Below are 14,886 nucleotides of genomic sequence, written 5' to 3'. Positions count from 1 at the left end.
GGGTAATTTTTGCTTCCATGTTAATTTATATAGATTATACATTTTTTTAAAAGTTATTTTTAAAATAGTTTTTGAATAGGACAGTATGGTGGCTCCAACAATATAATACAACTAATTTGTACTCAATAAACAGCTATCAAACTTTACTTCTTTTTAATGTTTTCTCTCTCAAAGTTTTCCTATTTTGAACCAAAAATTACATGGTCACACACCTATCATGCTCCACCTGTTTTTTCATATACTAACATCTGGGGTTTTATTTCTATTTGCTGATGGTTGCTCAAAGTTTGCTCTTAGTTTGTTTTTTTTTTTCTTGACCAAAACACTTTAATTTACAACTTTAATATACAATATGACGTCTGTAATTTCTTGAAATTCTCGCCTGGCTCTTGGAAAGAGTTGAGTCTACATTTTCAGTCTCATCATCAGGAAGGATACCTAATTCTTCATCCGTCCATTGGGAAGGATCTGGATCTGGAAAGTGACCCAGCACGGCATCTGAGTCATGCCAAAATCGCCAGAGAATCCAGAGCCACATGATTGCACTGAAGAACTCCACCTTGATCACCTGGGATCTGGTCAGCTGGGGAAACCGTCTGTACCGGGGCTCGATATGCACACCTCCACCAGCATGATGGACTCCAGCGCCTTCTGCTACCCGCGCGCGGCAGCCCCTAAAGAAGTGGCCTCCAACGCCCTGGAAAGGCGTTTGCCGCGTCCGAGCCGACATGCCAACCCGCAACCGGACAGCAATCCCCAGGCCGCACCGCCGCTTCACGTCACTTCCCTTGGCGCCCCGCCCAGTCTTAGTTGATTTCTAAATAGTTTTTCTATAAAACTTTTCTCTGTCTAATAAATTTCCTGGCTAGTTGCTCCACTTTCTCAACCCAGATGTTTTGGGGTGTGCCTCGTCTTTCAGCTCTCCCTCTGGTTCTTAACTTCTCAGAATTCAAGTTTCCCTACAAATCTCTTGAGGAAGTTGCATCTTCCCAGAGAAGACTGGGTTCTCCCTCTTCCACTCACACACAACACTTTCTTTCGGTGTTCAGGGCCATTAGGAGCCTTGGCCTGAAGGAATCCTATGGTGGTCCGTAGACCAGGTGCTGTTGGTGCAGCCCATTCCCTGGGCTGGGAAGACCCACTTCCCAGCAGAGCCTGGACAGTTGTAGGATGGTGTAGGGCTCTACGTGTGGCCTGGTAACCTCCTGGGTGGCCTCCTCCCCCCACACCCAGTGGTCTCCTCACCATTTCCATGTGTAGGGCTGGCTCTGCCTCTGGTGACCTCTACCTGTTCCCCCCTGACCCTGAAGGCTCTGGAGAAGCCCCACCAACTCCTTGAACCCTGCCTTGGCCAACGTGGAATGCTCTCTCCCTCCTCTGACTGTCTTTGCCATTTGAACCTTAAAGCATTTACCTCTTTGGTTTCTACTTATTTTTATCTGTGGGTTTCCTGTCTTACCAAGTTCCAGATTACAGCTGTGATTTGAGATAAACCCGTTTCAACAACATAATCACAATATCAAAAAGAATAGTTCTATTTAGTGCTTAATGGACACCTGACACTATACTTGATTTAAAAAATAACCCTTATACCAACTCTTACTATGTTGATGATACTGGTCATGGATGAGGGAAGCGGTGAACAGAGAGGCTCAATTACTTGCCTGGGATGTCTTAGCAGGACGTGGCAGAGCTAAAATATGTACTCTAGTCTGGGACTCAAGCACACACCCTGTTCTATCCACCCTGCCTCTATTTAGGCCATGGCTGTGTCTATCGTTTCTTTTGTCTTTATGTATATAAATTTATTTATTCTGACAGTAAACCTAGCTGATTGCGGTGAATTAATTTTTTCTCCCTGCATTGGTTCCTTTTTGTTGCTCAATATACCACAGCAGCCAACTGTTTGGCATCATGTGTTCAAAATTTTTAATTCCTGGATTTACATGACACCTTTTCAAAACTCAGATAACATACAACGAACTGACCATCTCTTATAGAATTAATTAGTAAAGAGAAAAAACCCAACAACTGTGCACATGTACAGGTAATGCTGCATATTAGAGGCAGGGGGCGGGGCTTTAAAAAAACCCCTAGGTGGAACCTGCCTCATACCACTCAGATGGACTCTCTGGGTGCAGGATCGGAGGTGTCCGTGTTACTGAACTCCTGTCCGGCTGCTGGCTGCTTGAAAATCAATCCCTAAGGGGCAAGTGTTGGTAGAAAGAAACATTGCTTTTAATCAGAAAGCCATTAATCTGGGGAGAAGGTAGACTCATGTCCCCTAAAAACCAAATCCGAAGACTCTGCTCAGCCATGAAAGTTTTTAAAAGGAAAAGGGGAAGTAATCTAAGTTAATCACTGAGATAGGGATCAAACTCCTAGCCATCCCCCACTACAAGTGCAGGCTTCTCTAATCCTTGTGATCTTGCTCTAGATGCTATGCTGTTCACACAGTTTGTTTAGGGGATTACTGAAGAAGAAGCTAGGGAAGAGATCTGATCATCTGTTAATGACTTATTCTTCATGTCTACTTCTTTGATCAAGGAAAGAACCAACAGTTTAGGCAAGGTATTGTGTGATCAAAAGTTTTGAAAATTGTGCTAGAGCAGGAGATGGGTAGAGAGCATGGGGATGCCTGATTTAAGGTTGGCTACAATATAGCTCTGCTAAAGTGATAAGACAAAAGGGACCTCCTGCAGAGAACTCTTTCATGTAAAAAGCTGCTTATATCCATTGTGCAAACAGGGGTGGGAACCACCTGGGGGGGTGCCTCTGGTATCATTTCTTTCTTTTTTTTTTTTAACATCTTTATTGGGGTATAATTGCTTTACAATAGTGTGTTAGTTTCTGCTTTATAACAAAGTGAATCAGCCATACATATACATATGTTCCCATATCTCTTCCCTCTTGCATCTTCCTCCCTATCCCACCCCTCCAGGGGGTCACAAAGCACCGAGCTGATATCCCTGATCTGGTATCATTTCTTGGAGTGAAATATTTCAACATAGGACAGAACTAATTGTGGTCCCACAGAGGTGCTACAGGAAACTTCTTTCTGGCGACTTTTAATGTTTTGCTTTCCCTAAGTGTTTTCCTCCAATAGAGGGAGAACACTCTGCAGGGAAAAAGTAGCTGCTAGACAGACACTTAGAAGAAGCTGAGTATCAGGCTTCCCTCCTTCATCAAACACACAGTAAGTACAGTGCAGTGTTCCAAACTCAGGGAGAAGGCCTGCAAAGAATACTGGAATTAAACTTGTTTATCAATAAACTCTGCAGAAAATTCGGTGGGATTAGAGAGACAAGCAAAGCAGCATGTAAAATATATATTTATATGCTCAGGATAGAACTTGGAGGTGAATTATGGAGGTCATAAAAATGTAGCTATAAATCAGATCTGGCAAAAGGTCTAGCAGCAGAGGTGAGTGGGTGCCAGCCATCTGTGGCTCAGAGGCCATGCGAAAGAGCAAGGTCTGTGGGAGATGGGGAACCCTGCTGTCAGCATCTACTTTCCTGGTGCAGATGTGCAGAACCTTTCCTCCAAGGGCAAGATAAAGCAGCAGGTACAAGTACAGATTCCAGCAATGGAATGACTTGCTGGCTGTGTGAGCATGGCGAGTCCCATCACCTCTCTTAGCCCCTCTTCCCTGATCTGGAACATCTGGATGCTGATGGTACCTATGCTCTGGGGTTGTGGGGAAGTTAGACAAGAAGAGAGTCAGTCTATTACAGCAGAGAGCCTGGTGTGTTACCCAGTAAAGAGGAACCATGATAGCATTACTACCCATGGACATCACAGAATGAAGTTTTTCACACTGGATGGAAGGAGCTCGCTGCTCTTCCACACCAGAGACCCCATGGTTCCTCCAAGGGGGACTCTCAGTTTAAAGCCCGAAGGTCAGTGTAAGAAAAGGACACAGGACACAGAATCTGATCTCCTTGTTTAGCATCCTGGAGCAATCAAAACTCCCCTTCACCCAATCACTTTTACATCAGCATTCCTAAATTGCCTGCTGTTTTCTCATGATCATCGTGATTCAAATTTTAATAATCTTCTTGTTGAAAAACAAATCAAGAAATGAAAAAAAAATGAGCTGGAGATATTGCATTTCTCTGGAAGGCTACCACTAATTAAGATGTTGAAAGCAATTTTAACACCGTTTCTCACCATGATGAGGAATCTGACAGATTTACAAATTAGCATTCCGGGACTCTCATGCTGAATGTCCATGTTTTGTCAGATTCTCTGATGATCACAGACGTGCTTGGTAATTACTTCAAGTTGATACAATACCTTGCAAAAAATAAATCACACTCTCAGGTGATTCCAGGAAACTGGCCTTTTCATTTGCATTATAAACTATTGTTTTTGGCAGTTATGAGAAAAAGACGAATAGCATTTTGTAAGGCGAAATTACCAATTCTTCTTTCGATAAATTTCAGGTTCAAGAATTATTAGACACCAGTGTCTGTGCTAGGTATACAAGCCATGTTTTCTGCTTTGTAGGATCCTTCCAGGATATTTGGAACCCAAGACGTAGATGGAAAATATTTCACATAATGTGGGGTGACTCCAAATCGGTACTTTTCCAGAAAAGAAGCAGGTTAGGATAATTTCTCATCTTATTATGCATGGCAGCTGCTACTGGGCTCACTTAACCCCCATCTCCCACAGGAGAGGAATAATTCCAGGGGCTGTTCAGAAAGGTCATTTCTGCCAGGAAATTTTTGACAAATTAGCTAACATAAACCCTGGATTAGATTGCAACATTTTTTTCTTTTCCCCCTCTTTCTTTTTCTTTTCTTCTCTTACTCAGCCTCCTCTTCCTCCTTACCCCTTTTCCTTCTTCTTAATATAAAGCTATCACGTGTTGGTAAATTACCAGTTAGGTAACAACTGAATAGGAAGAGAGACATTCAAGTTGAATTTCCATAACACCCAGGGCATGGTTAGAGGGTGAGCTTCAAAATAATTTTAGAAAGAAGAACCAGAAATAGACAGAAGCATCCCTTTTCCAACTATTGTCCCATTCCCATGTGTAGAGCATTCTTCCTCTTGTGCCCCAAGGTAAAGACTTATAGCCGTAGCACTTATAACATAATACTGACATCTAACATACATTGAATTCTGCTATGAGTTGGAGAAATTACACCCATTATCTCGTTTAATTCCATCAATCATCGAGTAAATAGGTTTAGTCCTATATTTCAGAGGAAATAAAGAGGCTCAGAGAAGTTAAGTGACTAAGCACAGTTAAGCACTGCTAGCAATAAACCAGCTTTCATCTCAAGTCTGTGTGCTTCTGGGCCTGTGCCTTTACCCCCATTCTGTTTCACCCTAGCTTGGTTACCTGTATCCATTGGAGTCTGTAAAAGGCAAAGATTACGTCTTTGCTCTGCTTCATAAATGCCTGGGCAGTGAACCTGCAGCCGCTGCTCAACATGGCTTTATTGAAAGAATAAACAAAGGAATAAGCAAATGAGTATATGAAGCTACTATTGCTTCAATCACTTACTCAACATTTCTCAAATGAATATCTACCATGAACAAGGCCAGTGTCTCTGGAAGTAGGCTCCTGAGACAGAGAATCGCATGCATTTGATTTATTGCGAGAGTCATCTCAGGAGAAAGAGGATGAAGGAAGAAGGATAGAATAGGACAAGGAGCTCAACAAAGATGTGGTCTCAGCTGGAGGCGACTTCAGCCTGATCCCACAGGGAGCTCTGGAGTGGAGACTGTACCACAGAGTGTAACTAGGCAAGAAGCAGACTTTTATCAGTCAGTCATTAGCCGTGAGCTGCCCATAGGGAAGGGGCCTTAACTGCCCAACCAGGCAGCTTCTATCAGCCAAGGGTGATTCTCTGGAGAAAAGGGCACCAGGAGTTGGGGATGGGTGAGTGAGTGATGTTAAGGGGATCAGCAGGGGCCAACAGCATATTTTCGGGCAGACATTATTAAAATCCTATGGACATTTCCCCAGGCAATCCCCATTGGCGTGCATTTTCAATGCCTGCACACCACTCTATCATTGCCATTCAAGGCCCATCCTAAGACCAACCTCCCTCAAGGAGTCTCCCTGGACCGCTTCACCCAGGGATCTTTCCTTTTCAGAAATCCTACAGTGCTTTCCTGAGCAAAATGTTTATATAGTTAATCATTGCCTTTAAATGCCTTTAGATTGTTATACATGCATATAATTATGTCCTTATTAAACCTCAAAATTCCTCCAAGGCATGGATTGTGGCATCAAATGGCAATCTTTATCTTTTTTTTTTTTTTTTTTTTTTTTTTGCGGTATGCGGGCCTCTCACCGCTGTGGCCTCTCCCGTTGCGGAGCAGAGGCTCTGGATGCGCAGGCTCAGCGGCCATGGCTCACGGGCCCAGCCCCTCCACGGTATGTGGGATCTGCCCAGACCGGGGCACAAACCCGCGTCCCCTGCATCGGCAGGCGGACTCTCAACCACTGTGCCACCAGGGAAGCCCGGCAATCTTTATCTTGATGCACTTGGCCATGCTAGATGTTGTCAAGTATGTAATAGAAGGCATTGATCCTGTATAGTAATGAATAATGATAGATTGTACAGTAATAAATAATAATAGTGCTTTCTATTTGTCAGGCAATGTGTTAAGCACTCAACAAGTATCGTTTCATATAATCTCCACAAATTTTTGTCAAGGAGTCTATTATTAGGAATGCTAAGATAAGAGAAAACCTGGATACAGAGTGGCTTAAACAAATTAGGGATGTCTTCATCCTGTATCTGGGAAATCTAGAGATATAGTATTCCTGGCTTTGGCTTCATGGCTCTCTGTGACTCTCTTGGACTTTTCCATCTGCCTGTTACCCTATGGCCACACAGTGGCTGATGCTCCTCCCTCAGGCATCGCATTTAATTCAAGACAGGAAGGAAAAGCTGTTGCTCACTGCATCTGTCTTTTATCAGACAAAGTAAAATTGTTTTCTAAAGATGCCAGGAGGACTTCCCTGGTGGTAGTGGTTAAGAATCTGCCTGCTGGGCTTCCCTGGTGGCGCAGTGGTTGAGAGTCCGCCTGCCGATGCAGGGGACACGGGTTTGTGCCCCGGTCCGGGAAGATCCCACATGCTGCGGAGTGGCTGGGCCCGTGAGCCATGGCCGCTGAGCCTGCGCGTCCGGAGCCTCTGCTCCGCAACGGGAGAGGCCACAACGGTGAGAGGCCCGCGTACCGCAAAAAAAAAAAAAAAAAAAAAAAAAAAGAATCCGCCTGCCAATGCAGGGGACACGGGTTTGAGCCCTGGTCCAGGAAGATCCCACATGCCGCAGAGCAACAAAGCCCACGAGCCACAACTACTGAAGCCTATGCGCCTAGAGCCCTTAGTCTGAAATGAGAAGCCAGTGCAATGAGAAGCCCACGCACCACAACAAAGGGTAGCCCCTGCTTGCTACAACTAGAGAAAGCCCACACACAGCAATGAAGACCTAAAGCAGCCAAAAATTAATTAATTAAAGAAAAAAAAGAAGGTGCCAGGAAACTTCTACTTCCATTTTATGGCCAAAACTGTGTAATAAGGTTATCCTTTTCAGCAAGGAAGGTTGGCAAACTATGCATTTTGTTTTCTCTGATGCTTTCTCATCACAGTGGGGTGAACTGCAATAAGAGAGAACAGGAATTTGGAATGTCTGTCAGGTCAGCCCACAGACATTATCTGCTGCTTGCAAGTACTAAATTCATCTCCATTTCACAGATGAGAGAACTGATGCAATGAAGTAATTGCCCAAGGACTGGTAAGCAGTGGGTCCAGTATTCACATTCAATTCTGACTGCATAGCCTGCACTTTTGACTACTATGCTATATTATTTCTTTAGGTACTGCATCTCAGTGCCTCATTTCTATCTCAAAAAATGATAACTCCAGGATAGGGATAATTAGAGCACTACTTTAGAGCATTCATCATTAACAATAAAAACATCTAAACCCTGGGTTGATATGTTTTTCCAGAGAAGACTAGCTGTGAGAAAGCTGGATTTAGGTTAATATAGGAGAAGTCCTCGTGATGTGAGTACAAAGAGGATGATGATCTCCATTAAACACACACACACGTTGCATCCTCCATGCTTAATACAGAAGAACAGTCATCCAATGATCTACATTATTTTGACCTAAGAAAGACTATAACTATGTTTTGATCTCAGAATGCCCAGTTAAGTTTTGTACATCCCCATTTTTATAGTTCAAAACTTCCTGGCTGAGACAATTTATTTAATTTTGATATTTTCTGAATCTCTGTTACAAATGACACAGAATAAGGTTTCTTGGCAGAAGGTGTGGTATGAATGTGAAATTCATGAAAGGTAGGAGTCCTAGTCACCCACCTTCTAATTTGGAAATAAGAGCGACTCCCAGGACAAAAGCAGAGACAATACAGCCAAGACGGTGTTGGGAGGGTGCTGGTCCTGGGTGCTCTGTGGTGTGCTAGGGTCAGCTCAGGCTGACTCACCAGAGCCCTCCACTAGCACTTCTTCCCAATTCTGTGGTCAGTGATGTCACACTGACAGCTTGAAATCATGTATAGGGTAAGTACTTATATCACACACATTGCAAACACTACAAAACAAAGGCTGTTTTTCCTCTGAGAGCCAGTCGTTAAACATTGACTAGCACACCATTCACTGAGCACCTCAAATAAGTAAAATCTTGTTTACAAAAAAAAAAAACAACACAAAGAAGAGGAAGGGAAATTGAACAAAACAATATCTAGCTTGTCTAGGATTTGGGGAACACCTCAGATGTGCACTCATAACTGCGGACTCACCCCCTATTATTAACACAAAAGCAATATCATGTTTCCATCAGTGTCCTAGGGCTCTGGGAAATGCTTTGTGAGAGACTGGCTTAGGTTCCTTTAGTCAGTATTTGTCTGTTCCTTGCTTTATACGCCTGTTATTGGTAATCAGAAATCCAATGGCATGTGCTTATATTTGTGATAAGTTCCTTAATACTTGGGGGCAGCTCTAAATATTATCAAGTTCTTGGAGGCAAACTTACAAACCTGTTCACCTTGCGTGTTGGAGCTCAGGTCTCCCATTCATTAGTCCTCTGATGCAATGACTTTTCACAGGTAATCAATAGCTAGCCTGATAAATGGGAAGGCTCCTTAAAAACCTATTGCTTGATTGCTGAGACTGAATGTTTTATTCATTGACAGCTGTGATTTGTCACTCAGTGGCTAGGAGGAAAACGTTTGCTCCAACTGTTCTTACCAACGTTGCCCAGCAGTGGTGCTTTCGGTCTGTTTCCACAGAGCAGATTGACTTTCAGTTAGGAAGCTGTAGCTATATTTAGCATGTCAGGTCACTAGCTACCTGTAAACAATCCAGATGCATTGTCCTTCCCATTGTTCATAATTAAACTCCTCATCATGGGAATTGCAGTGCAGAGTCTTTGATCTTACATTCAGATTCTAAAATCTATGAAGTATTTCTATCCATGTGGAAACCGCTCCTAAAACGAATCCAGTTTCCTAATGACATGGTGATAGTTACCATTATTGAGGACCTACTACGTGCTAGACATTAGGTTAAGTCTTCATTTGCATGATATATTTTAAAATCTTTATAGTAACTATGCATGACTCTCTTGATGCCCCTCTGGTTCTCTGCAGGGGGGCACAGTGACAAACGATATCAGTCAGAGTTCAATACGAGTAGTAGAACCACTAGAAGTGATGGGGAACAAGGGATTGATTACAGGAACTTGATCCTATGCCGTTGTGGAAGCAGCTTAGCAGCTCATGTGTGGCTATTTATTCTGCATCTGATGGTGTATCTGTGGTCAGCAGGGTTTCAGCAGGCAGTAGGGAAGGGAAGATGGGCATGAAGTGGAAGAGAGCAAGGATGAACAGAAACCTGCAAGGACCAGCTGGAACCCATGAGGATGACCTGGAAGCCACCTGCAATGATGGGGGTGTCCTACAGAATAGCTGGTGCCCTTATTTATGGAGCTACATGTGGATCTGGCCCAGGTGTCCAAGAAGCTGAGTGAGGAGACTTCATAGGAGCTAGTGTTGCTGCCGGCCCAGTTGTGGCCACAGGAATGGGAGCAGCCCCAGGAGGAGAGCTTGCAGGGGCTGGGGAGCTGGCTGCATCCCCATGCCAATGAGTGAGCCAGCAGACCTGCAACAGCATGCTGGAGCTGCAACACAGAGTGTGGTTTGGAGGTTTAATTCTAGACGGGCCTCTGTTGTCTGCAGCTGTTTTCCGGTGTGTTGGTATTCTCTCTCCCATGACGGCAGGTAACAAGCCTCCTGGCTTCCACTGTTCAAGCCTTCCTAGGAGGCTCTTCTCTCATCAGGCTCCAGAAACAACCTGGTCAGTAGGCACAGGGGACTCCAGGAGTGCTGGATCAGGGGCACACACTTGGGAGCCCAAACAGAGTTTGCACCTGACTTCAAGTCCTCATGATGATCTCAGGTGCTTGTTAACTCTGAGCCCAGTTACTTCAAGTGAAAACTAAGTTGTACATCATTACTCTTTGGTTTGTGTGAGGATTTCATAAGCAAAGGTTGGCGGGGCAGCCTGTGTGCTATTTGGAGTGCAATATGTAATACCCATCAACACATGCTGGTTCCTTCCACTTTCCTCTGTATCTGGACTGGCCTTGGGTCCCCATCCTGACACCCTAACCTTGCTTCACTGACTGTGTTTGAAGACCTCCCCCTCTCACCAATGTCCTGATTTGGAGTACAGTGCTCCCCACAGGTCAGAGCATCCACCAGGGTTGATGGAAACCTTCCTGGGGAGCTGCTTTCTTGGAACTCTGAGTCTTTCCACTGCTCCCATAAGTGCCTTTATTCACTGGTCCATGAGTGAGAATATGAGGAAGGAGAGTTTTCTGAGCCCCGTGAGGACACAACTACCCTTGAGGAGAATTATGAGGACATTGATGTGGGTTCTGTTGAAGGAGAGGGTGAGGAAGATCTCAGTGGCCCTGCTACAGACCCCTCTGTGCTGCCCCTGCTCTGGTGTCCTCACAGGTCCCCTGTAGAGGGTCAGACACCCTCTTGGCATCTGCAGCGGGCTCTGACCCTACCAGCAACCCCACTCTATGATGGGATCCTATTTCAATGTCTAGACTGTCTCAGTCTTCTCCACTCTTGGAGTTTACCAGGCCAAGCCTCTATGTTTCCTACGTTTATAAAAGATAATTAATCAATATTTGGGAGTTTTCGGTTTATAAAATATTTTCTCCAAATTTTCTTTACCCATAGATTTTACAGACTTGCAGACAGTGAGCCCAACTTGGATGTGGATGTACTCTTCCCCTTGCTTACTTCTCACTTCCTGAGGGCAGTTGCTCCCATCCCAGTTAATCCTGCCAGCAACTTGTTAAATAAGTCATTCCAAATGTCACATTTTCTGTTCACTGACCTCCTGCAGCTCTCTGAGTATTCTTTCTAATGTTCTCATACTGCAGTCTATCTATTTTGCAATGGAAGAAAGACTTTGATATTGGGTACACAAAATCTACGGAAAAAAGTTATACACTGTCTGCTTGTCTCCAGTTTTGTAGATGAGGGAATCAAGAATCAGAGGAACAATGAGTTTCTCCCACTCTCTTGCAATCACTAAGATATTCTCTCTCCTGGGTCAGTTGCCTCTGACTACCACTCCTCAGCAGCATGCACCCATGTCTCATCGTAAACTAGATGCACTAGAGACTAAGTCAAAAGCCTCCCTGTAAGCCACACCCCTTCTTACTTAAAGCAAGTAAGTAATGTAATGTTTAAAGCAAGTAAGTAATGTAAAGCAAGTAATGTTCTCGGTACATGTGAAGAGAAGCAACTCTTTGAGTACCATGTGCTCTCCCTTCCTATGTGTCTGTGATGCCCCTTGTCACCCTCAATTCTGTTAGGGAATTGGGGTGAATATTTTAAGCAATAGGATGTTGTTCCAGAAGGATTCAGGTTTTATTGACACTTTTCCTGAAACTCTCAATAGAGAGGTGTCCTCAAAACACAAAGACCCAAGGAAGAGCAGTGGTGAGCTAATCACGACCTGGTTCCAAATGCCCTGTGTGGGGTCTCATCCAGGACTGGCTGGATCACGTGACCTAAGACTCTTATGAGGTTTCTTGCTCTCACTGCTCAAGCCTGCCCTCTAGTGGACCCTAATCCCAAAGAGATGGCCGATGGTTCCACAGTGCCACAGAGAGAAGTGAACTGAAGGCAAGATGGCCAGCCTTGTTCCAAGGAGAGAGACAGAAAAAAAGAGGGAGGGAGAGGGGCAGAGGGGAAGGGGGAGAAGAGAGAGAGAATGAGAAGAAAGGAAGGAATAGGGAAAAGAGGACTTGACCTCCCCATTTGTTTTCTAAGTTCAAGAAGACATTTCTTTAATAGAAGTTCTTTTAAAACGCTCCATGACAGTGGAAAATTTGAGTGTGAGTTGTGTCTACCAAAAATGTGAAAGGCAGAAAGAAAAGAAGGGCAGAAAAGGGAGAACAATATAAAAGGGTAAGAGAAGGCAGGAGGGAAGGAAAAGTAAGGGAAGAGAGCAGATTAGATGGTAGGGAGGGCAGAAAAAGGGAGGGGAGGAATGGGGGAGGGGAAGGGGAAGAGCTGCTACCAGAGCCTGAGGGGCTGGCAGTGTTGGTGATGGAAGCATGCAGGGGTCGGGAGCCACTGCAGGTGGAGCTTGCTTTCTAGTGGAAACAGGGACTAGCTGCTGGCATTGTCATTTCCCTTCTCTGGTCTACTTTTTGTGTGCATCTCTGCTAGCTGCCACATATTCTGGGACGGAGTACATCTCTGTGACCTCTATACCTAACTGAGTGCCTGCAATAGAGAAGATGCTCAGGAGGGAAAAGAATGATGGATTTTGCTCAACACCTAAAGTGAAAGACTAACAACCACAGACCCATATTTGTTAAGCCTGCACAGATAAAGCCTGGTTGTGTTCTCTGTTTGGCATCAAACCATAGCAAGTAAAGGTGGGATCCAAGGTCAACAGGAGGTCATTTCAGTCTGCTCAAGACCATTTCCTTGATGACATGAGTGACAGTAACTGAAATCCACACTTGGAAACCTCCCTCTGAAGGCTCCCTTGTAGCACAGAGGAAATGGTGTGGGTTAGAAGCTGCTTTACGCATGGTTGACGCCCATATCGATTCTTTAGCCACAGAGACCAATACAAGTCAGATTAGACCATCATCACACTGCTTGGTCCCAGCTGGGTTCTTCATGTTTAGAAAAAACAAGGAATGAAGCAGTCCTGGTCCTCAGGTCTCCTTGTCTCTGGAGCAGCAGGCCAGGTTCAGGGTTTGGGGTGCAGTCTCTGAGCTTCTCTTGCTCCCCAAGATCCTTGTCCTTCATACCCTTCAGAACCCTCCAACTCCAGCCTCTCTCTTGGTCTCACATTTGAGTGTCCTTGTGTCATAGGTCTTTGTAAGGTCTGCAGAGAGTCCTTAAACTCCTCACCAATCATCTCTTATGTGATTTAGGGGGCAAGACCCAACCTGCACTCTCTGTGGTAACCCCACAGCCTTACAAAGAGAAGATTTTTTTTTTTTAATTTGTGTGAAGGAGACTAGCAGTGTTACTATTTAGTTATACTGCTAATTAACCTTCAACTTTTGTATAGCACATAAGAAATAACACTGCTCATACATGCAAGGGAAAGCAAGTCAGTAAAATGTGCATGACAAAGAGATTATTTAAGTGAATGCCTCTAAAACATACCAATTTAACAACTAGCAAAAATACCATTTCACCTTTATTTTTTGGGTCACCATTACAGACCATCACATCCTGCTGCCAGTTGTGTGACTTTCTTCAACCACAGTTGCCCTGGATAATCTAGCATGTATGTATGTCAGGCATGTACGCACTTACATATATCAATTTGTTTAAGCCTCATAACAACCACTCAGCCCTTTTACAGATGAATTTGTGTTTTTTTTTCAACTTTTTATTTTATATTGGACTATAGGTGGTTAACAATGTGTTAGTTTCACTTGTGCATCAAAGTGATTCAGTTATACATATACACGCACCTATTCTTTTTCAAATTATTTTCCCATTTGGGTTGTTACATAATATTGAGCAGAGTTCCCTGTGCTATACAGTAGGTCCTTGTTGGTTATCCATTTTAAATATAGAAGAGTGTGTACACTTCAATCCCAAACTCCCTAACTATCTCTCCCCGCCTCCCTTCCCCCTCTGCTAACCATAAGTTCTTTCTCTAAGTCTGTGACTTACAGATGAATTTGTTAATACACAGATCAGTAAAGCAGCTCAGAGCATCTAGTGCATGAGTGACAGAGCGAGGATGAAGCTACACTCTTATGTGCTCTGGATTTCACGCTCTGCTCGCTGGGCTGGGCCCCTCTTTCTCACATTATTGGTCAGTGTCTTTCCATGTATACTTGCTGTGAGTCTATGTTCTTGTCTGCAGAGCTTCCGGAATGCCAGTCTCTTGATGGCACAGGGCTACTCTTATTGTAATTAATATTTCTTTCATTAGTTCATTCATACTATTGATACAGAGACTTGGAAAAGAAACGTTTGGAAGAAAACTCTCAAAATGACCTTTTGGGGATTTTCAAGGAAATTCTACTTCCCACCACTTAATTTCATACCCCTAAAAAAGAAACGTCTGTTGATGACTGCCTCTTGTTACACAACCAATTCTTTACGTGATCACTCCTTCCTATAAAACAGTGCCTCCAGATCTGAAGACAACTGGAGGGAGCCCTCATGAGAAGAATGAGAAGGATACTCAGACCTGCAGTTTCAGGATAGAGAACAAGGATAGTGGGATGGAAGGCATCCTGTGAATGTGGGTCATGTGGGAGAAGAGTGTTATTGATTCAGTGGCTATAACATCTCTAAACTACAGTGGTTTCCTCTG

General features: G+C 44.0%; 1 non-coding gene and 1 pseudogene across 2 annotated transcripts; both read right to left on the bottom strand.

Moving 5' to 3' along the window:
- Nucleotides 1-310: 310 nt before the first annotated feature.
- Nucleotides 311-730, bottom strand: LOC114896468 (annotated as a pseudogene). Its single transcript, XR_003793816.1, has one exon. The product of XR_003793816.1 is annotated as an NADH dehydrogenase [ubiquinone] 1 beta subcomplex subunit 2, mitochondrial pseudogene (transcript).
- A 12,817-nt stretch (nucleotides 731-13,547) lies between these two features.
- On the bottom strand, nucleotides 13,548-13,676 carry LOC114897336. Its single transcript, XR_003794062.1, has one exon. It is a non-coding gene; the product is annotated as a small nucleolar RNA SNORA19 (small nucleolar RNA).
- Between the last annotated feature and the right edge of the window lie 1,210 nt (nucleotides 13,677-14,886).

The sequence above is a fragment of the Monodon monoceros genome, unplaced genomic scaffold (assembly GCF_005190385.1).
Source record: "Monodon monoceros isolate NGI ecotype Baffin Bay Population unplaced genomic scaffold, NGI_Narwhal_1 Super_Scaffold_16, whole genome shotgun sequence".
Classification (NCBI taxonomy): Eukaryota; Metazoa; Chordata; class Mammalia; order Artiodactyla; family Monodontidae; genus Monodon; species Monodon monoceros.
Note: the sequence above shows the minus strand (reverse complement) of the source record. Positions and strands in the feature narration are given on the sequence as shown.